Genomic DNA, 21,992 nt, shown 5'->3' with positions numbered 1-21,992 from the left:
GCTACGCAAGGCAAGTGCTCTATTGCTGAGCCACATCCCAGCACCACTTACTTTTATCTTTTCTTGGTCAGGGAGGGGTGGGGGTGGTAAAGCAACACTATTCCCTGAAAAAATACACAACGACTGGGACTCATAGTTTGAACAGGCTAAGAAATACCAGGGTGCAGGAGCCTATTCTGTGTTGGCCTCCAAGTCTACACTGTCCGGTTCACTGGGATCAAGCACACTTCACTGGTTTTTGTGTGGGGGCCACATGGTGGTGGTGCGGGGGAGGGGCGTGTGAAATAGAAATGGGTCATCCCTGTCACAAGGCAAGCGCCTTAGTCTCTGTACTATCATTCTGGCTCCCAAGCACCCTTCACTGGAAGCTACAGACTAACATCCTACCAGACACAGAGCTTTCCACAGCCAGGCTAAGTTCAAGAATAGCACAACCCACCAGAAACCCACAAACACCCTCTTGCACTCAGGGCCAAGTCAGTATTGGTTAGCAGCTGGCATCAGGAGTGACGCTCTCCTGTGTTACCAGTTAAATGTGGAAGGAAATGGTTTGAGACGTGGCAGGATTGTGGGTCAGAGCTCCTGGCTTCATGGAAAACGGCCTGGCAAGGACACGAGCTTAAGCAAGAGGCAACCAGCACCCCAGGGCAAGGCCAGCACTCACCTATGCAACCACAATTTCATGAGTTTGACATACAGACAAACTTTCATATGCAACCAAGTGTTTGTGACAGAAATACTTCTGGCCTGGAGTGTAAATTTTTTCCAAAGGGTGTACCAGGTTTCTCTTCCCTTAAAAATTAACTAGTTGCAAAACATATGCCACAAACTGAGTGACCCTACTGTATGGTATTATTAACCATAAATCTATTTAAGAATGGTTAACACCCAGGGCTGGAGCGATAGCACAGCAGGTAGGGCATTTGCCTTGCACGCAGCCGACCCAGGTTTGATTCTCAGCATCCCATAGAATCCCCTGAGCACTGCCAGGGGTAATTCCTGAGTGCAGAGCCAGGAGTGACCCCTGTGCATCGCCAGGTGTAACCCAAAAAGCAAAAAAAAAAAAAATGGTTAACACCCTACCCCAAATTTTCAGTTGTTTAAAAATATTTGCATGACGTAGAAAATAAATACCTACAATATATACACATCCATGTTCACTGCAGCCCTTAGGATAATAGCTAAGATACGGAAGCAACCCAGATGCCCAAGGTTGGAAGAATGGATCAAGAAGCTGTGGGTAGGGCCCTACACTCTATCGACCCAAGTTTGATCCCAGGCATCCATCCAAGATGTTCCCCCAAGCACCGCCAGGAGTGATTCCTGCATGCAGAGACAGAAATAACTCCCGAGCATTGCCAAGTGTGGCCCCCCAAAGACAAACAAACACAAAAATCTCAAGAGAGGGGCCAGAGGGATAAAACGGAAATTAAGGCACTTGCCTTAACATGTAGTCAACCCCAGTTTGACCTCTGGCACGGAACAGGCTCTCCCAAGCACCACCAGGAGTGACCCCTGAGTACAGGGTCAGGAATAAGCGCAGAGCAATGCCAGGTGTGGTGCAAAACAAAACATTAAACATAAACCTCAAGAGAGTTAAAGCAACCTATTATGTTTACGTAATTTTCCAATGACAAAGGAGGCAGGGGGAAGAGAGAGAACCCTACTGATCTCTGGGCTTGGTCTCTGGGTTGCTCACTGGGGGAGGGCACAGCTAGCCAGTTTAGGCCTGGGTCACATTCCCAGATGCCAGTGCCTAAGGGCAGGAAGGAGACAGCACGCCCAGCTGGGATCTGCTGGGGAGAACAGCTGAAGCATCTCCTGTAGCCAGTATTTGAGACCAGTTCCTGCCAGTCCCTAATTGCAAGATGGCGGTGGCCTCTATCCTGAAACCACTTAGCAACAGCAATCAAGATGCCACAAATACATGGCATCGTGGATTTCACACAGGAGGAAAATTTAAATTCTAAAAGCTTCCAGAAAGGAAAAGAAAATCTGTTCCTATAGGAAACTCTGAACAATCAAAATAGCTCAGTCGCAACAACAAAAGTTCGAAATGAATTCACTGCTTCCCCCTTCCAAAGACTGAGGGAAGAGGATGTGCAATCGAGAACTGTAAGCCCAACCAAACCATGACTAAGTGGACTAAAGATACTTGTGGTGATTAAGTCCTATTCTGGCTGAGCCAACTGTCAGCAGATGAGCGCCACTGAAAACAACAAACCAAAACAGAAGAAAGCGTGGACACTAGGAAACGGAACCAGAAAGGGAGACAAGTGGAAAAGAACTGTTTGCCCCAAAACTACTCCAGAACAGGTGTTTATTACAAGTCACACCAGATCAGGGAAAAGAAATGAAAGTGGAACATTATCTAATCAGTTAGCCCAAGAACTAAATTCTATTGTGCAATAATGTTGGAAGCATGAGGACAATCAGAAAGAAAGAGTTGAAGAAAAACGGAAGATGAGAAGGTTCCAGGAGGAAGAAAAGCAAGAAAGAAAAGAAAGGGAGAAGGCAAGGAGAAAAAAGAGAGAGAAAAGGAGCAATGTATGTTTTTATATGGAGCGATAGCCCAGCGGGTAGGGCATTTGCCTTGCAAGCGGCTGACTCGGGTTCGATTCCTTTGTCCCTCTCGGAGAGTCCAGAAAGCTACCGAGAGTATCCCGACCGCACGCCTGGCAAGCTACCCGTGGCATATTCAATATGCCAAAAACAGTAACAACAAGTCTCACAATGGAGATGTTACTGGTGTCTGCTCGAGCAAATCGATGAGCAACAGGATGACAGTGATGACAAATCAAAAAAAGGCAATGTTCATTAATGGGGGGGAAAAACCCCTAAAAGCTATACAGGAAGAATTTGTAATGATAGCATATCATTAGTCACAATGAATAGTGTTTACATAATAATAGAAGATTGTGGATTCAAAAGAAAGGAAGGGTGAAAGTTCTAAATTAACCTAACAGTAAGTCAGTGGCAATATTTTAAAATGATTATAAATCAAGAAGATGGTAGTAAGGTACATTATTGATTTCTTTACTAAATTATAAAATTTAACATAGAGAAAAGCAAACAAAACAAAATGTACAGCTCAATGTTTTAAAAACAGGTATCAATGCAATCATCAATGAGGCAAAAAATAGAACCTTGCTAGCATCATTCTCATCGGGAAACAAGGAAAAATATCAAATAAACAATTTAACTTCATACCAAAAGTAACCAGAAAAAGAAGAACAAATGAAACCCAAAGTTTGTAGAAATAAGAAAAAAAATTCAGAGTGTAAAGGAAATAAAGCTCAAACTTTGCAAAAGATCAATGAAACTAAGAGCTGGTTCTTCAAAAAACTAAGAGTATCTTAAAAGATACTTAAATAGGAAGATTCTTAAATAGGAAAAGAGAGGAATCCCTACCAATGGGACCAGAAATGAAAAAGGAGATAATGAAAGATATCACAGAAATACAAAGGATAAGAGACCACCAATATTTTTATACTAAGTTAGAGTACAGATAAGAAATGGACAAATTCTTAGAATCTTATAACTTTCCAAGACCTGAATCAGGAGAAAATAGAAAATTCCTTCAATGTTATCTGTGGGGAATTGAGTCCATTGGCAAGAGAAGCAAAAACAAGGATCAACAAAAGGGATCACACCAAATGAAAAAGCTTTGGGGGCGAGAGCAATAGTAGAGTGGATAGGCATTACCTTGCACGTGGCCGACCAGGGTTCGATTCCCAGCATCCCATATGGTCTCCCGAACACCATCAGAGATAATTCCTCAGTGCAGAGCCAGGATTACCCCTGAGCAGGTGGATCCAAAAAGCAAAAAGCAAAAAAAAAGTAAAAGCTTTTTTACAGCAAATGAAATTATTATTAAAACAAAAAATATCTCACCCTCCCCAACCTTAAACTTTACTACAAAGCGGTAACAATCAAAACAGCATGGTACTGGAACAAAGGCAGAGCCGCAGACCAATGGAACAGGGTGAAATATCCCTACACACAAGCCCAAATGTATGATCATCTAATCTTTGATAAGCGTGCAAGAAATGTGAAATGGAGCAAGGAAAGCCTCTTTTAAAAATGGTGCTGACACAACTGGACAACAACATGCAAAAGAATGGGCTTAGACACCTGACACCATGCACACAAGTCAGATCAAAATGGATTAAAGACCTCAACATCAGACCACAAACCATAAGGTACATTAAAGACAAAGTAGGCAAAACCCTCCACGATATTGAAGCTAAAGGTATCTTCAAAGATGACACACAACTGACCAACCAAGTGGAAACAGAGATAAACAAATGGGACTACATTAAACTAAGAAGCTTCTGTACCGCAAAAGATACAGTGACCAGAATACAAAGACAAACTACAGAATGGGAAAGGATATTCACCCAATACTCATCAGATAAAGGGTTGATATCAACTGTGTAATGAATCACTGTCACTGTATCACTGTCATCTCATTGATCATCAATTTGCTCGAGTGGGCACCAGTAAGGTCTCCATTCATCCTAGCCCTGAGATTTTAGCAGCCTCTCTTTACTTGTTCTTCCCAGCAGTGCCGCATTGGAGGCTCTTTCAGGGTCAGGGGAATGAGACCCATCATTGTTACTGCATTTGGCATATCAAATATGCCACAAGGAGCTTGCCAGGCTCTGCCATGCAGGCAGGAGTGATAGCATAGCAGTATAATGAATAGCTTCGTAAATCAGTGTTTTTAATAAAAAGTAATGTAAAAATATTAAGTTTTTTCCCTTAAAACATAGTTTTGTAATACAAACTTAACTTGAAAAAAAAATCAACTGTAGGATGGAGAGCTAGTATGGGTACTTAAGGCATTTGCCTTGTATGTGGCCCGCTCAGGTCATGTAAGTTTCCCTGAGCCCCACCAGGAGAGATCTCTAGACAAAGAGTAAGCCCCAGCCAGCTGTGGCCCCAAGAGCCCCCAAAATATATATCTGCATTTATCCACCTATAACTTTGTAGGCATTTATGAAACTCATTAATCTCTCTCCAATTAGCACCCATGAAGTTCAAATGTGTGTGAATATATATGGGTCTTCCTTTAGATGTTCTTGATGAGATTCATTCAGGTTGTTGGTAGTTATAGTTTTATTGATATTAAGGTTTTTGCATATAAATAGCACTGTCATCCCGTTGCTTGAAAATTTGCTGAAGCGGGCACCAGTAACGTCTCCATTGTAAGATTTGTTGTTACTGTTTTAGGCATATCAAATGCGCCAAGGGTAGCTTGCCAGGCTCTGCTGTGTGGATGGGATACTCTTGGTAGCTTGCTAGGCTCTCCGAGAGGGACGGAGAAATCGAACCCGGGTCAGCCGCGTGCAAGGCAAATGCCCTACCTGCTGTGCTATAGCTCCAGTCCTTGAATGTAAATATACCATAAAATTTATATGAGTGTATGCATGTGTCCTGAGAGATATGTGGTAGTCTCCAGGCTGGAGCCTTTATGAATACTGCTGGTAGGAACACTGCTATCTGGGTAAGCATGTACTCACCCTCCACTGACTTTGGCAGAGCAGCACTGCAAGCAGAGAAGATGCTACAGTAGCACTTACTGGCTGGTGCTGGACAGCCAGCAGTCAGCCCCACAGTGAGTCTGCCACAGAAAGCCCACTGGTCTCTCCTGTGCGAGAACCTACGTTTCTCCAAATCCACCTCCTCTAGAAGGTTCTCTAGATTCTCCTGTGGCTTTTAGACTTGGTGGTCAAAATGCCATGGGTAAAGGCCTGACTTCAGGGAACGGGAACATATTTCGCTGTGGTCCTGGAAATGCAATAAATAAAAGAAAAACTTGTGGAAGAAAAAAAATGCCGTGTGTGTGTGTGTGTGTGTGTGTGTGTGTGTGTGTGTGAGTGATTTCTCTTTTTTAAAGACTTAGGATGCTAATCACTTCCCACCCACTCCTTGTTTTTTTTTTTTTTTTGGATAAGGACCTTCATTTGTGAAGTTCCTATTTGAGACAACCACCCAATTTTTCCATTTTGCCTTTCTTTGATTTGTAGTAATCCTTTATATGCTCTTCCCATAAGCCCTTTGTAGCTTATAAATATTGCAAATATCTCTAACTTGCCTCTAATTCTCTTAAGTCTTTCAATAAGCCTAAGTTCTTAATTTTAATATCGAAAATATGGTACAGTTCTTTTTTGTTTGGGGGCCACCCAGCAATGCTCAGGGGTTATTCCTGGCTCTGCACTCAAAAATTACTCCTGGTGGTGCTCGAGGGAACAGATGGGATGCCGGGGATCGAACCCACGTAGGCGGGTGCAAGGCAAGTGTCCTACCCACTGTACTGTCTCTCCAGTCTCTATAATATAATTCTTGCCATATTATGAAAATTTTTCCTACATTATCATCTATATGTTCTATTGACTTTTACATTTAAATATTGAATTCACCCGGAATGAGTTTTGTTGAAAGGTAAGTTTAGGCTGAGTTTGATTGTTTTTCTTTTGGGGGGATTACTGGCCCTCTGTACTCAGGGGTCTTGGAGGAGCCATAAATGGTGCTGGGGATTGAAACTGGTGTTAGCTGTGAGTAAGTATGTGCCTTACCCTGTACTATCTCTCCATCCCAAGTTTTATTATTTTTCTTTACTGATATCTAATTATTCCAGGACTATCTGCTTTAAAAAAAAAAAGAGGGGGGCTGGAGCACAGTGGGTAGGGCATTTGCCTTGCACGCGGCCAACCCAGGTTTGATTCCCAGCATCCTATATGGCCCCTGAGCACCACCGGGGGTAATTCCTGAGTCCAGAGCCAGGAGTGACCCCTGTGCATCGCTGGATGTGACCCAAAAAGCAAAAAAAAAAAAAAAAAAGCAAAAAAAAGAGGGCAGTCATAACCCCAGAATTCTGTAGTACTATCTTTGTCATGATAAAGTGTCATATGTATATTTTTTTCATTCTTCTTTGTCATCTGTCATTCATTCTTCTTCATTCTTCTTTTTCATTCTTCTTTCAATCATCTATCCTGCACCAAGGCTATACTGAACATTATCACTGTATCACTGTCATCCCATTGTTCATTTATTTGCTCAAGTGGGCACCAGTAACATCTCCATTCATCCTAGCCCTGAGATTTTAGCAGCTTGTCTTTACTCGTCCTTCCCAACAGTGCCACACTGGAGGCTCTTTCAGGGCCAGGGAATGAGACCCATCACTGTTACTGTTTTTGGCATATCGAATATACCACAAGGAGCTTGCCAGGCTCTGCTGTGCGGGCAGGATACTCTTGGTAGCTTGCCAGATTCTCTGAGAGGGAGAACTAGACAATAAGAGGTCGCTTCCAGGAGCTTGTTTTATAGCCTGTGGATCTTGGCTGATGATGGGATTACATGGGCTGGGTGCAGTTTGTGGGTGTGGCTGCCAAGCTACTAGAAAATGGGGAATCTGGGTGGAGGAGACCCAGTCCCGATCTGAGCAGGCTTGGAGATCTCAGCCCCAGGTCCCCCACAACTGGGTTCCTCTGCCAGTTCCTTCACACGTGAGGCTCATCTGAGCATGTGGGGAGTGGCCTTGAGCATGGCTGTGGCTGGGTTCAGGAGGTCTGCAGCTGTCGGGGCTCTGCTTGGGTGGGGGAGGGAAATTCAACCCGCCCCCTCTGAGGGGCCCTGGTGAAGACAGCCAGGTGCAGGGGCAGGAGACTCTGAACTGCACATTACAGAAAAATAAAGTTTAATGGCTGGCAGAGTCTGTCCTTTCCCCTCTCTTTCCTTCAAGAGCTTCCTGGCTGTCAGTGGTGCTCTGTGTTTCCATAGACCGTTTGGAGCTTGTTGGTATACTGTATACCGTGTAACACTTATTGGTTTTCCAAAAGATGCCTCTTGGGATTTTTGATAGTGACTGTTTTGACTGTGTATCACCTTGATATTAATGGACAGCTTAAATCAACACTTAATGGCTGGGGAAGAGAGGACAGAGGACAAAGCACCTGTTTAGTCCCCAACTTCCTATCTAGTCTCTGAAGCACAGCCAGAGGTGATCCCTGGAGTAAGCCCTGAGCACAGCCTGGCACGGCCCCCAAATCGCAATTTAAATAAATTATTTTATAATAGATTCTAATGCAATTTATTAGAATTATTTATTCCATTTATTCGCAATATGTTGAAATGCAGTATACTTTGTTTTCTTTGCCTTGTATCTAGCAAGCTGCCAAAGTCACTTTTTAAGTCCAAGCATTTGAAATTTTTTATATATTCACTTTCTACAAACATAAGCATTTAACCTCCCAATAATTAAACAATTATCTCCCATAACCATGTAGCCTCTCACTAATTTGTGTGTGTGTTAAAAGGATTGAACCCAGGACCTCAAACAGGCACAAGTGAGGCATGAGTCACATCCCAGAGTCATATTAGTGTGAATGCTGATGCCTTTGTTTGCTCTGGTGCTATACTGCCTTCCTTAGCAGTTAGTATTTGCTATGCAATGGTGAATGGAGCCAGAGAGCTGGTATATTTGCCCTTTCCCTGCTTTAAGAGAGAATGCTTTAACATTTTATTCAGTTATACAAGTTTTGTGTGTGTGTGTGTGTGTGTTATATGAAAGATTAAGCTGAGGGCCTCACCCATTCAAAGTCCTCTACTACAGAGCTACACCCCAAGTTCTATTTCCTACTTTTTAAATGATGTGTATATTTTTAAAAGAATCTTTATTAATGAAATTCAATGAGATCCATTCATTTCATTCATCTCTGCCACTTTAATAACGGTGCATGTGATTTAAAGTCTGCTAAAAGGAAGCAAAAAGAAAGATGCCTGACACAGAGGCAGAAGTGGGGCGGGGAGGATGGGGCAGAGGGGAACTGGGAATATTAGTGGTGGGAAATGTACACTGGTGGAGGGGTGGGTACTGGAACACTGTATGATGGAAACCCAATCATGAATAGCTTTGTGATGGTGTATTTCATGATGATTCAATTAAAAATAAAAATAAAATAAAATAAAATAAAAGGAGTCTCAAATCTTCTGTTGCTGTTGACCCACGTGTTCAGCTTCACATGGAGCAATCCCGGATCTTGCTCTGACACCCATGTTCTAATAGACGTGTGGCTAAGAATCAGCTGCTTCCCCCAGACAGAAAACAACCCCAGGTAGCATTTCCTAGCAAAGAAAGAAGGATCTCTCCCCATTCACACAGCAGTTTGGTTTCTAGAAAACTTACTGTGGGTTAAAACCAGGCTAAAAGTCATTTTCTTGGGGTTACCTTTCTTAAAGTAAGAAAACTTCCTTATTTATTCGTTTAAGTATTCTCTCTCTCTCTCTCTCAAATCGTCAATGAATGTTGGAAATACATCATATATTTTCTAAATTTATGGAGATTGTATGATTTTTTTTCTCTGTTCTATTAATATACTGAGTTCCATGGACTGATTTTCAAATATATTACCTTAACCTTGGATGTCTGGAAGAGGACCAATTTGATCATGATGCAGTAATTTATTGCTGGATTCCCCTTGCTAATATTTCGTTTAGGCTATTTAAATCTATATTCAGGACTGAAATTGGCCTGGAATTTTCATTTCTCATGTCAGTTTCAATATCAAAATTCTGCTGGCCTCTTTAAAAATGTCAGCAGTGTTCTTCTATTTCTATTATCTGGAAAAGTTTGTGGAAAATATGTGTTATTTCTTTCTTAAATATTTAATGAATTCAACAGAAAAGCCATCTGGGTCTGAAGTTTTTGTGTGTGTGCGCTGAAGTTCTTTATTTCTTATTCCTATGAACAAATAGCTACTCAGAGTTATTCCGTTATAATAAGTGGCATTTAAATTTTTTATTTTAATTTTATTTGGGGGGGCACATCTGGTAGTGTTTAGGGGTCACTCTTGGTGGTGGCTGGAAACCATGTGTAGTGCCAGGGATCAAACTGGGGTCTGCTATAAGGAAATCACCTTAAGCTTATACTATCTCTTAAGCCCCCGCATTTAAAAAATATACAAATCATATGTATATACATGCACATGTATGCATATATATGTGTACATATGCAATACACATATGTATACATATTTTATGTGTATATATGTATATTAATCAAGTTATTCATCATATTCCCTTACTAGCTTTTATTTATTTATTTATTTATTTATTTTTGCTTTTTGGGTCACACCCAGCGAAACTCAGGGATTACTCCCAGCTCTGCACTCAGGAGTTACTCCTGGCTGGTACTCGGGGGACCATATGGGATTCTGGGAATCAACCCGGTTTGGCCTCATGCAAGGCAAACGCCCTACCCAATGTGCTATCGCTCCAGGCCCCCCTTAGTAGCTTGTAGATGTAGTATTGCCCTCTGTTTCAACCTGATATTAATTCCATGTGATTTCTGCTGATTAGTGTCATTAATAATAATTTATCAATTAATTCTCTGGCTCTATGTCTACTCAAAAAGGTGTGTGGGGGGTCTGTTTTCTTTTTCATTGTTTCTCCTCTTGTTTTTGACACTTACTTCATCCTACCCTTTAAAATTTTTAATTGGGGTGGTGCCTGGGGGCTCATGTGATTCAAGCAGCTAGATTCAAGTCTTATCTTGTCCCTTTTTACTTCCTTGAAATTCTTTTGTTTGTTTGGGTTTTTTTGTTTTGGGGTTTTTGTTTTGTTTTTTTGACACACCCAGCGATGCACAGGGGTTACTCCTGGCTCTGCACTCAGGAATTACCCTGGCAGTGCTCAGGGGACCATATGGGATCTCGGGGATTGAACCCTGGATGGCCTCATGCTAGACCAGCACCCTATCTGCTGTACTCTCTCTCCAGCCCCAACCCTCTTGAAAGCCTTAAGTTATTTATTTTTAGGCCTCTACTCTTTTCAATTGTCTGTACTTGAGGCTACAAGTGTCCCTCTAAGTATAACTTTAGTCGCATTCCACATGTTGTAGGTCATATTTTCTTCATTTTTAAATATCGAATTTTTATTTTTCTTGACCCAGGAGTGCATACTTTGTACACGGAGAAGAATTATTCCATCTTTCCAATTTTTAATTCTTGTTTAATGTTACTGTGGTTTGCAAATATACTCTGATACCAACTTAGGAAACTTGTCAAGTTGCTTAATGACTTAGAATATAAACAACCTGGAAAAAGTGAGTGCACGAACTATCAATCCATCAGAACATACGCACATCTCTGCTCACTGCAGCACTATCCACGAGAACCATGATCTGGAAACAGCCCAAGTGCCCAACAGCAGATGAGCGGGTGAGTAAGTGTGCCGGATATCCCCAGTGGCGAGGATATACCACACAGCAATGAAGAATGATGAAACTCTGCAGTTCACTACAATTCAGCATCTGAGTGAAGCGAGTCAAGGAAAAATGACAAAAATGAGATTATCTCACACACAGGTGGAGTATAATGAAACAAAATAAGGGAAGAGTTAAGGCCCAGTGGGAACACGCCCTACGGTATTACCAACAGGACTGAGAACTAAGGGAGGAGGCACCTTGAGACTGTGGTGGAGATGAGTGTGCTAGCAACATTGAAACCATAAAACAACAGAACGGATACTACATTAATGCTACTGTCAACATGATCACAATTACAATCACAATTATCCCATTGATCGTTGATTTGCTCGAGCAGGCCCAGTAACGTCTCCATTTGTCTTAGCCCTGAGATTTTAGCAGCCTCTCTTTACTCATCCTTCCCAATGGTGCTGTATTAGAGGCTCTTCAAGGTCAGGGGAATGAGACCCATCAGTGTTACTGTATTTGACACTTGAATATGCCACGGGGAGCTTGCCAGGCTCTCCTGTGTGGGCAGGAAGCTCTCAGTAGCTTGCCAGGTTCTCTGAGAGGGAGAATATCTTATAACCTAGTTCTCCCTCTCAGATAATACACCATATCAATAAAAAATTGAAACCATATGATCAACAGATGCAGAGAAAGCATTTGACAAGATCCAGCACCCAATTATGATAAAAATAAAAAACTCTCAAGAAAATGGGAGTTGAAAGAACTTTCCTTAGTATAGTTAAAACCATCTACCACAAGCCCACAGTAAGCATTATTCTCAATGGGGAAAAATTAAAAGGCTTCCCTCTAGGATTAGGGACAAGACAAGGTTGCTCACTCTCACCACTCCTATATAATACTAGAAGTACTTTCCATAGCAGGTAAGCAAGAAAAAGATAGTGTGGTTTGGAGTACTTGCATAAATATATAGTACGTGATGTCTTGACACCATATGAACCAAGGTCGCTTTGAATTGTTTTGGATAGCAGGAAGAGGAGACTTGAGAAATATTTTGATTATAGGTTCAATACTTGGCACTATCTATGGTTCCCTGGGCCCCACCCCACAAGTGATCCCCGAATCCAGAGCCAGGACAAAGCCCTGAGCACAGGGGTGGCCCCCAAGTACACCCCCCAGATGATCATCTAATATAGAAAGAAATGTGTACAATCATCAGTGGGGATATTATGGGTTCAATTACAGACCACCCACAATAAAGTGAATAAACTAATTAAGCAAGTCACATGACTTTCTTGGTTTCCCAGTACATAGAAAAGTTGTGTTTACACCATACTGAAGTCTATTAAATGTGCAATAGTGTTATGTCTAAAAAAACAATGTACATGGACTTAATTAAATGTGACAGACACAATGTGAACATATGTTGTTGGAAAACAGTGCCAATACACTTGCTTAGCACGGGGTTGCCACAAGTTTTCAATCTATAAAAATGTAATATATTCAAAGCACAATAAAGCAAATACAATACAACAAGGGATGCCTTTATTTTATATCTGTTAAGTGCACGATTTTACAGTTAGATCAGTTTTGTAATTTGTTGGGGCTTTTTTCTGAGTTTTATAACTGGATACCTCTCTCTTTGAATGTCCTTGATAAAAATTTAGAAGTACATTTCCCCAGCAAATTGCGTCCTTTAAAAAATTATGATCTAAAACTCTCATCTCTAACAGGTTTCTTGCAGTCTATTTTATCTGAGAGAGTATAACATCTTTAAAAATCTTTCTTTTGGTTACTGTTTGCATGGTATGAAATCTTACATCCTCATGTTCAGCTTTTCTGTATCTTTGTAACTAGATTATGTTTTGTTAAGTGGGTATGAGCATTTTTAATCCAATCTGATCTTTGACTCTTAATTATGCAGTCTGTTTCTATTTAACAGCTTATATATATATTTTTTCTGTCGACAAATATATGTGTATATATACACAATATAAATCATCTGTTTTCCTACTACTTTGCATTTGTTCTTCCCATTCTAGGATGTTTTCTCCCATTTTCCACTTTATTTTGAATTACCCTAGTATTTATAATCCTTATTTTTCCCTCTCTTGGCTTATTATTCACATACCCTTTAGCATTTTTTAAAACATTCCTCCAATTTTAAAATATGAATCCTCTCCTTAGTAATAGCTAATATAATTTATCACTTCCCGTACAATACCAGAATCTTTAAAAATTTAACTTAATACTCCAAATTTACAATTTTTCAATCCTACATTTATGAGCTCTGATTTGTAGTAATCTTCCTTCTGTTCAAGGATATCTTTAAAATTTCCTTAGCAGAGACTAGTGCATGATAACTTTTAAAATGCTTTTGCTGGGGCTGGAGCGATAGCACAGTGGGTAGGGCATTTGCCTTGCACATAACCGAACCGGGTTTGATTCCCAGCATCCCATAGAGTCCCCTGAGCACCGCCAGTAGTAATTCCTGAGTGCAGAACCAGGAGTATCCCTTGTGCATCGCCGGGTGTGACCCAAAAAGAAAAAATAAATAAAATAAAATGCTTTTGTATTGTCTTTATCATTTTTAAAGAATCTTTTAGGTAAATGTAAAATTCATTGCTAACAATATTTCTGCAGAATTCTGTTTTGGGGTTTTGTTGTTATTGTTGTTTGTTGTTTGTTTTTTGTAGTCACTGTGAAGTGACAAAGTTATTTATGATTGGGTTTCTGGCATACAATGTCTCAGCACAGATCCCTTCCCTGTCCACTTCCTTCTATCAATCCCCCCTCCCATTCGCCTCCCACCCACCAGTCTGCCTCTAGGAAGTGAACTTTTATCATTATTTTTTTCCCACGGGGACTTACAGTACTGTTATCGATAGGGCTTCATACTTAACATTTTACCACTTCCAGCACCACCCCTCTCTCGGGTTGAAAGCTTCTCTCCACCACAGTCTTTCCTCACTCCCCGACCTGGTGCTCTTCCCCTCACCTCTCCATGTGGCATGGTTCTTACTGAACAAAGTTCTCAAGCTCTTGCTTCCATTGTCTTTGGGTGCCCATTATTCCACCATTGTCTTTCTTCATACCCCTCGTATGAGAGCCATTCTGTGCCCTCTGCTAACTTCACCCAGCATGATACTCTTCAGCTTTCCTCCGTGTCGCAGTAAATTGCAAGACTTGAATCCTTATGGCTGCAACCACTCTCAACTTAATTCCCCCTTTATCACCTATCTTATTCCCTTTTTATGTTAAACTCTGGAATTGTGAATTATTATTTCATACAGTCAACACTTATTAGTCATTGGCTATATGTATTGTTTCCATTAAACTTCATTCTGGCTATGTGTATCATTTCCATTAAACTTCATTCCTGCCTACATTTCTGAGCTTCGATTTGGAATCATCTTCCTTCTGTTCCAGGATCTTCTTAAATATTTCCTTGGTAGAGACCACCGCATGATAACCTTTTTAAATACTTCTGGTTTGTCTTCATTTTTGAGGAATCTCTTAGGTAAATTTAAAAGTCATTGTTAACAATTGCTTTATTGAAACAATTTAAAAGTACTCCACTTTCTGCAGAACTCTATTTTGTTTCAACAGAAGGATCCATTGTTTTTTGTTTTCTCTCTTTTTTTAAATGAAGGAGCACTGCTATTTATTCAGCCATTGATTAAGCTGATTGAATTGGGCATGAACTGCACAAGAAGAGTTGACTGTTAATCTTACAAATGCTCCTCCCAATCTTGTTTTTCAGCATTTCTCTTTTTTATTTTCAGAGATTTACTACGTTGTTCAGAAGTGATGCTTCTTTATATTAATCCTGCTTGGTTTGGATGTTTCTTGGTTCTACGTTTTTATGTCATTTTTTTTTTACTTTTGTAACATTTTATTATGCTTCTTCTGTTCCGTTTTCCTTCCCTCCCTCCCTAACCAATAATCAGACCTTCCCACTATATTTCGTGTATTTAAAACCCTGTGTTTTCTTTCCATCATCTTACACAATATGCTTTATTTTAGGTATATTCTTCTGCCCTAACTTCTACATCATTAATTTTCTCTTCCACTGTACCTACTATATTGAGCACAATCATTTTTAAACAGACAAAAAATGGTATACATTACAAATCATCAAATATACCTATTATCGGGCCCGAGAAATAGTACAATGGGTAGGGCACTTGACTTCATGCAGCCTATTCGAGTTTGATTCCTGGCATCCCATGCTCCTCAAGTACGGACACTAGTGTTCTCTGACCACAACACCAGAAGTAAGCCCTGAGCACAGTTGGGTGTTGCCCCCACCACCCTCCTCAAAGTTGCACTGTAGCACTGTTGTACTGTCATCCCATTGTTCATCGATTTGCTCGAGTGGGCACCAGTATCGTCTCTATTGTGACTTGTTACTGTTTTTGGCATATTGAATACACCACGGGTAGCTTGCCAGGCTCTGCCTTGCGGGCAGGATACTCTTGGTAGCTTAGTCCCAAGAGGGACGGAGGAATCGAACCCGTGTCGACTGCGTGCAAGGCAAACGCCCTACCCTCTGTGCTATTGCTCCAGTCCACCCCCCCCAAGTACCAATTATAAGTGTATACTAATGGTTTTTAGTATATTCAGCTATCATCCTATTAAAGTCACATCGTAGAGCATTTCGATCACTTCAAGAAAGTTCATTCTTTTTTTTTTTTTCCTTTTTGGGTCACACCAGCAATGCACAGGGGTTACTCCTGGCTCATGCACTCAGGAATTACCCCTGTCGGTGCTCAGGGAACCATATGGGATGCTGGCAATCGAACCCAAGCCGGCCGTGTGCAAGGCAAACGCCCTACCCGCTGTGCTATCGCTCCAGCCCCAGTTCATTCATTTTTAACTTGAATAATTGTATGTTTTAGTTTTAGAAGCTTGTGCATAATTTTCAGATCTCTTATGTTCTTCAAAATCTTGTAGTTTTTAATGTACTGGTCACAGTGAATTAATTTTGGGCTTTGGGACCACACCTGGCAGTGCTCAGGGATTTCTCCTGGCGCTGTGCTCAGGGATATTCCTGGTCAGATTTGGAGAACCATATGTGGTACCGGGGATGGAACCTGAGCTCACCAGGTGCAAGGCAAACACCTTCTCCACGGTACTATCTCTCTGGCTCCTTCTGTAAAAACTGCATCTGATTAATCTACTATTTGAATTCCTTACAAGTTTATCTTAATTGCCTATTTATTTTTTCTCTTGGGTTGTCTTCCTATGTCTTATCTTCTCATGGGTACTGGTTTTTTTTTTCATTGAATGACCAACAAAGTCTGAAAAGTCCTAGTGATAACATGAGCAGCCTTCTCTAAAGCGGATCGACCGCTCCCCTCCCCCCTCCACCATTTGTTTGCAGCATGCCTTTAAGCCAAGAACACTTATCCAACATGATTTGATTTTTGGCTGCAGTTCCTCTGAGAGTCTTTCTATTTCTGGTTCATCTTGACTAAGGGTTCCAAATAAAAGTAAAGTTTAGGTTGATTGCTGGGTATTACGTATTGGCAACAACTGCCTTGCTCCAACCCCTTCAGTTTGTTGAAAGTTTTGTGTGTCATGGTCTCTTAGCTACAATTCTGAGAACTGACTGTTGTCTCAAGAAGATTCCAAATCTGGCCTCAGCATTATGGCTTTCCTTGGACCCCCACATTGAAGTCTTGGCTCTGTGGTTCTTAATTGCCTATGGGTCTCTAATACTCCCAAACTGACATTTTTTTTTTCATTTCTAATTTTCAGCAGCTTTTCTCAGAAGAGCTACCTTTAAAAACTTGATCTGCAATTGCTAGACATACCGTCATTATAACTAAGGGTGCCATAATTTTTCTCACAAGCCGGGACACTTTTGAAAATGAGTCTACTACCCATGATTACCTTGGAAAGTAGGCATACACCAAAACTCTCGTGAACAAATCAGACAGACATATGGTAACACAATAATAATGCATGAAGTGCTGTGCTTATATAAATTTAAAAATCACATTGGCCATATAAAAATTTTGAACGTCTTGAAACTACCAAAAAAAAAAAAACCTGAAGAAAATATAGGCAGACCTTGGTTTTTGTGGAACTGACCTCAACAATGTAGGAAACAAAAGCAAAATTAAATGAGACTACATCAAATCAAAAAGTTTCTCTACCACAAAGGAAACCATCATTCAAACAAAAAAGCAACCTGCTAAATGGAAGCCAGATGGTGAAATTCAAATAGCATATGATTTTACTCCTAAGTCACATATTTTAAAAAACCCATGAATATAGGGAACAGATCGGTGCTTATCCAAGGTGAAAGAAAGGAGATGAAAAAGGTTTGGAGGTGGCTCAATTGTCCGGGAAACTAGCTTTATGGTGGCTAGCACCCTGCAATGTATACAGATAACAAATTATAATGTATACCTGGAACTTACATAATGTCATAAACCAATGCTATCTGAGAGAGAGAGAGAGGAGAGAGAATGTGTGTGTAAGAGAGAGAGAGAGTGATAAGATTTTTGTCTCTTGCATTTTAGTGACAGACTTTTTGCTATTAAGGATACAAATAAAACTTGGTTCAATGTGGGAAGAACCCTCTTAAAGCTCATTGATCAATGTGTGTCTGTGTGTATCTATGTGTATCTGTGTGTGTCTGTGTTGGGGGGGGTATGAGCTAGTCCTCCCTTCCTGTTTTTTTTTTTTTTTTTTGCTTTTTGGGTCACACCCGGCAATGCACAGGGGTTACTCCTGGCTCATGCACTTAGGAATCACTCCTGGCGGTGCTCAGGGGACCATATGGGATGCTGGGAATCGAACCCGGGTCAACCGTGTGCAAGGCAAACGCCCTCCCCGCTGTGCTATAGCTCCAGCCCCCTCCCTTCCTGTTTTTATAGTTGTTTGTGTCCTTGACTGAGACTTGATACTTTCAAAAGGATCATTTTTGAAAACTTTTCTATGTAGAGAATTTTGAGCACACACAGGTTGATTGCTGTGAGTTTACTCTTGGCTCTGTGCTCAGGGATCACTCTGGGTGGTCTCAGGAGAGCATAAGGGGTGCCAGAGATCGAATCTGGGCCTGCAACCTACAACAGAAGCATCTTATTCACTGCACTATCATTTGAGTTTTGTTTTTTTTTTTTAAGTAGAGAAGGAGAGACCTGAGAGCTGACAAAAAGTAAACACAAATTCCAAGAAGACCACTGGCCTGCCTCCACTTCACTTCTCCCTTATTAGAAATGCTCTGTCCTGCTCTCATCTGCCAGAAATTCTATGCCCTGTTCCATGAAGGGCTCCGTCTGTCTTGGCTTGGGAGGGTGCTGGATTTGCCACCTGGGTCATCTTCTAAAGTAAATTCCTCTGAGCTGCTCTTTGCCCAACGCCAGGGCTCAGTCCAAGGATATGTTCAACTAAACGCATGACCAAGGCCTAATTATAGACTCCACTTCTTGTATTTTGTAGCCTGACCCTTCCTGGAATTTTGATGATGATATTCAGGAGATCACTTCCTAGTCTCAATCTGCACAACTTTGCCAGCTTGATCCAAAACAACGTTCGGGATATAAACAAACCAGCGTTTTTCCAAAACACAAGCTTTATCACTCTATAAAGCAAATTGCCACATGCGTTTGTGTTTGCGTCTTAGCAGGTGGATAATAGATTAGTTACTAAGATATCAGCGTGTTTTCTCATCCACAGCACCGTGCAGAAGAAAAGAAAGCTACTCGATGAAAACAAAGTATAATCCCAACAATTTAACTCAAGATTTATATGTCATGTTCATTCACTGAGACCAAAGCAGCAGGAATTAAAAAAAGAAAAAAGAAAAGGAAGCACTGAAAACACAGAACCTTGGGGCTGGAGCGATAGCACAGCGGGTAGGGCGTTTGCCTTGCACTCGGCCAACCTGGGTTCGATTCCCAGCATCCCATATGGTCCCCTGAGCACCGCCAGGAGTGATTCCTGAGTGTAGAGCCAGGAGTGAGCCCTGAGCATCGCCGGTGTGACCCCAAGAAAAAGCCAAAAAAAAAAAAAAAAAAAACACGGAACCTAGCGACCAAACAGTGAGTGAAAACTCAAGTCCTCGAGTCCAGACTGATGCTGAGACCAAAAACCCAGGGTCGAGTTCAGCTGAGATTATTTTAACTCCGGGGAATATTCAGGAGCTAAGCTTTTCTGCAAGTTGATTTGCTAACCACTGGCCTAAGGCAAGGCTGGCCTCTCCAGGCAAGACCTAAAACCAACCAATAAAAGAATTCGGTCTCTACTGAAGGTCTGAGACAGCACTAAGCCCATTTCTTTCATATCAAATAACCCAGAGCCTCGCCATTACTCGATCGATCAAAATTCTTTCTCTCCTCAAAGGAGTGATCACACCCCCTCACCTAATGCTCTTGTGGGCAAGATCTTATCTACATTGCTCTTCACTCTCAGCCTCTAAATTACCCAGCATTCTTCAGAACCAACCAACTGTTCCAGGATGACTGAATGAATTTTCATTGACAGCAGAGAATGAATTAAGCTATTTCAATACAACCATGAAGACAATAGGAACAAATTAAATTGGTTGCCCAAGAAAATGCCACTGCTGTGTGTTGGGCTTACTCCAAGTTTCAAGGTTTTACTTTATCTCCAAAATAAAAGACAGTTGTTTCATTTTTTACTTTCTTGGGTCACCCCCAGCAATGCTCAGGGGTTACTCCTGGCTCTGCACTCAGGGATTAGTCCTGGCAGAGTTCAGGGAGAGTAGGGATCAAATCTGGGTTGGCTGCTTGCAAGGCAAATGTCCTACCCACTGTAGCATTGCTCCAGACCCCTCCCCACAGCATTTTTTTTTAATTTTTAAAATTTTTTTTTGCTTTTTGGGTCACACCTGGTGATGCTCAGGGGTTACTCCTGGCTCTGCACTAGGAATCACCCCTGGCGGTGCTCAGGGGACCATATGGGAGGCTGGGGATTGAACCTGGGTCGGCCGCGTGCAAGGCAAACACCCTACCCGCTGAGCTATCATTCCAGCCCCTCCCCACAGCATTTTTTGATGAATGACAAACCTTTAGAGTGAAAACTGAAAAAAATATTACAACTAAAGTATAGTGTGAACTGAGGGATGGGGAAATTCCAAAGTCCAGGGATTTGGAATACGATTCAATCTAAGTGCACTTGCCTTGCATGTGTGAGGCTTGGGTTCAATTCCTGGCACCACCCAAAAACAAAACACAAGGTTCAGCACAAATCCATACCTTTATGGAAGCTCTGATATAGTTGGGGATTTACAGCTACACCAACAATATATTAGATCTCTAGATTCAAAAAATATTTTTTCCCCCTTTTCGGGTCACACCCAGCCATGCACAGGGGTTAACTCCTGGCTCTGCACTCAGGAATAATTCCTGGCGGTGCCTGGGGGGACCATGTGGGATGCTGGGAATCGAACCCGGGTCGGCTGCATGCAAGGCAAACACTTTACCCGTTGTGCTGTCGCTCCAGCCCCTAGGTTCAAAAATTTTATTACACTAATTTTAAGTGAAATAAGAACTCCGAAGAGAGCAACTGGGTTGAGCTGATATTTCAGAAAGGAAATACATGAGAGAGGCCAGGTGACTATTCATTAAACCTGCTTCTGCTTCATCCTAGGCGTAAGATGGGACTACCTTCCCCAGGAATCCTTCCCTACAGCCAAAGGCGACAATGTTGTCAATACTACCTAGTGGCCTGAAAGTTAAATGTGCCAGACATGACTGACTGATAAAAATCGACTCCTCAAGAATCTCCATGTTCTTTTTTTTCTTTTTGGGTCATACCGGCAATGCACAGGGGTTACTCCTGGCTCTGCACTCAGGAATTACTCCTGGCGGTGCTCAGGGGACCATATGGGATGCTGGGAATCAAACCTGGGTCGGTTTGATTCAGGCTGCAGCCCCTCCATGTTCTTTTTTTTTTTTTTAATTTTATTGACACACTGCGAGACATTTACAAGCTTTCATGTTTGGGTTACAATTACACAATGATCAAACACCCATCCCTCCACCAGTGCACATTCCCCACCACCAATATTCCCGGTGTAACCCCCCTTTCCCACCCTCCCCCTGCCTCCATGGCAGACAATATTCCCCATACTCTCTCTCTACTTTTGGGCATTATGGCTTGCAACACAGACACTGAGAGGTCATCATGTTTGGTCCATTATCTACTTTCAGCACGCATCTCCCATCCATGTTCTTTTGAATGAACATTCTTTTTTGTGTTCTGGGGATAGATTATCACGTAGTGGAATTGCCGCGTCATTATGGTAGCTCTGTTTTTTACTTTTCGTTGCAGCACTTAGCACAGCAGCTATGATATGGAGTCAACCTAGGTGTCCAGCAACAGATGACTGGATAATGGAAGTACGGTATGTATATACACAATGGGATACTATGCAGCTGCAAGGAAGGATCAAATCATGCAATTTGGTACAACCTGGATGGAACTGGAGACTATCATGTTAAGTCAATGAGCCAGAAGGAAACACAAGATGAATTCACTTATCTATGGTATATAGAAATCGAACAGGCGGGGGAAGGAGGGGGAAGAGGTGTATGTGTGTGTGTGTGTGTGTGTGTGTGTGTGTGTGTGTGTGTGTGTGTGTGTGTGTGTGTGTGTGCGCTCATGGCTTCAAAGGGGGATGCCCAGATTTCCCTGGACCCTTGATAATAGAAATGAAAAGCTCAGAGAAAGAAAGAAATGTACAGGGGCAGTAAAGAGAGATGGGCAGGAAGTTAACAAGAGTAGGGGTTAGCGCCTT

General features: G+C 41.6%; 1 protein-coding gene across 6 annotated transcripts in view; it reads right to left on the bottom strand.

Annotated features, from left to right (window-relative positions):
• FOXN3 (forkhead box N3) overlaps positions 1-21,992 on the bottom strand; it is a 407,334-nt gene that overhangs the window by 368,192 nt on the left and 17,150 nt on the right. For 4 of the 6 annotated variants that reach the window (XM_055133774.1, XM_055133773.1, XM_055133780.1 and 1 more), the window contains exon 2: positions 3,706-3,801. The exons of the other annotated variants lie outside the window; for them this stretch is intronic. The gene's annotated coding sequence lies outside the window, so the exon portion shown is untranslated. The remainder of the gene's footprint in view (positions 1-3,705; positions 3,802-21,992) is intronic. 6 annotated transcript variants of the gene reach the window in all.

The sequence above is a fragment of the Sorex araneus genome, chromosome 3, assembly GCF_027595985.1.
Source record: "Sorex araneus isolate mSorAra2 chromosome 3, mSorAra2.pri, whole genome shotgun sequence".
Classification (NCBI taxonomy): domain Eukaryota; kingdom Metazoa; phylum Chordata; class Mammalia; order Eulipotyphla; family Soricidae; genus Sorex; species Sorex araneus.
This window is presented reverse-complemented; position numbering and strand designations above follow the sequence as displayed.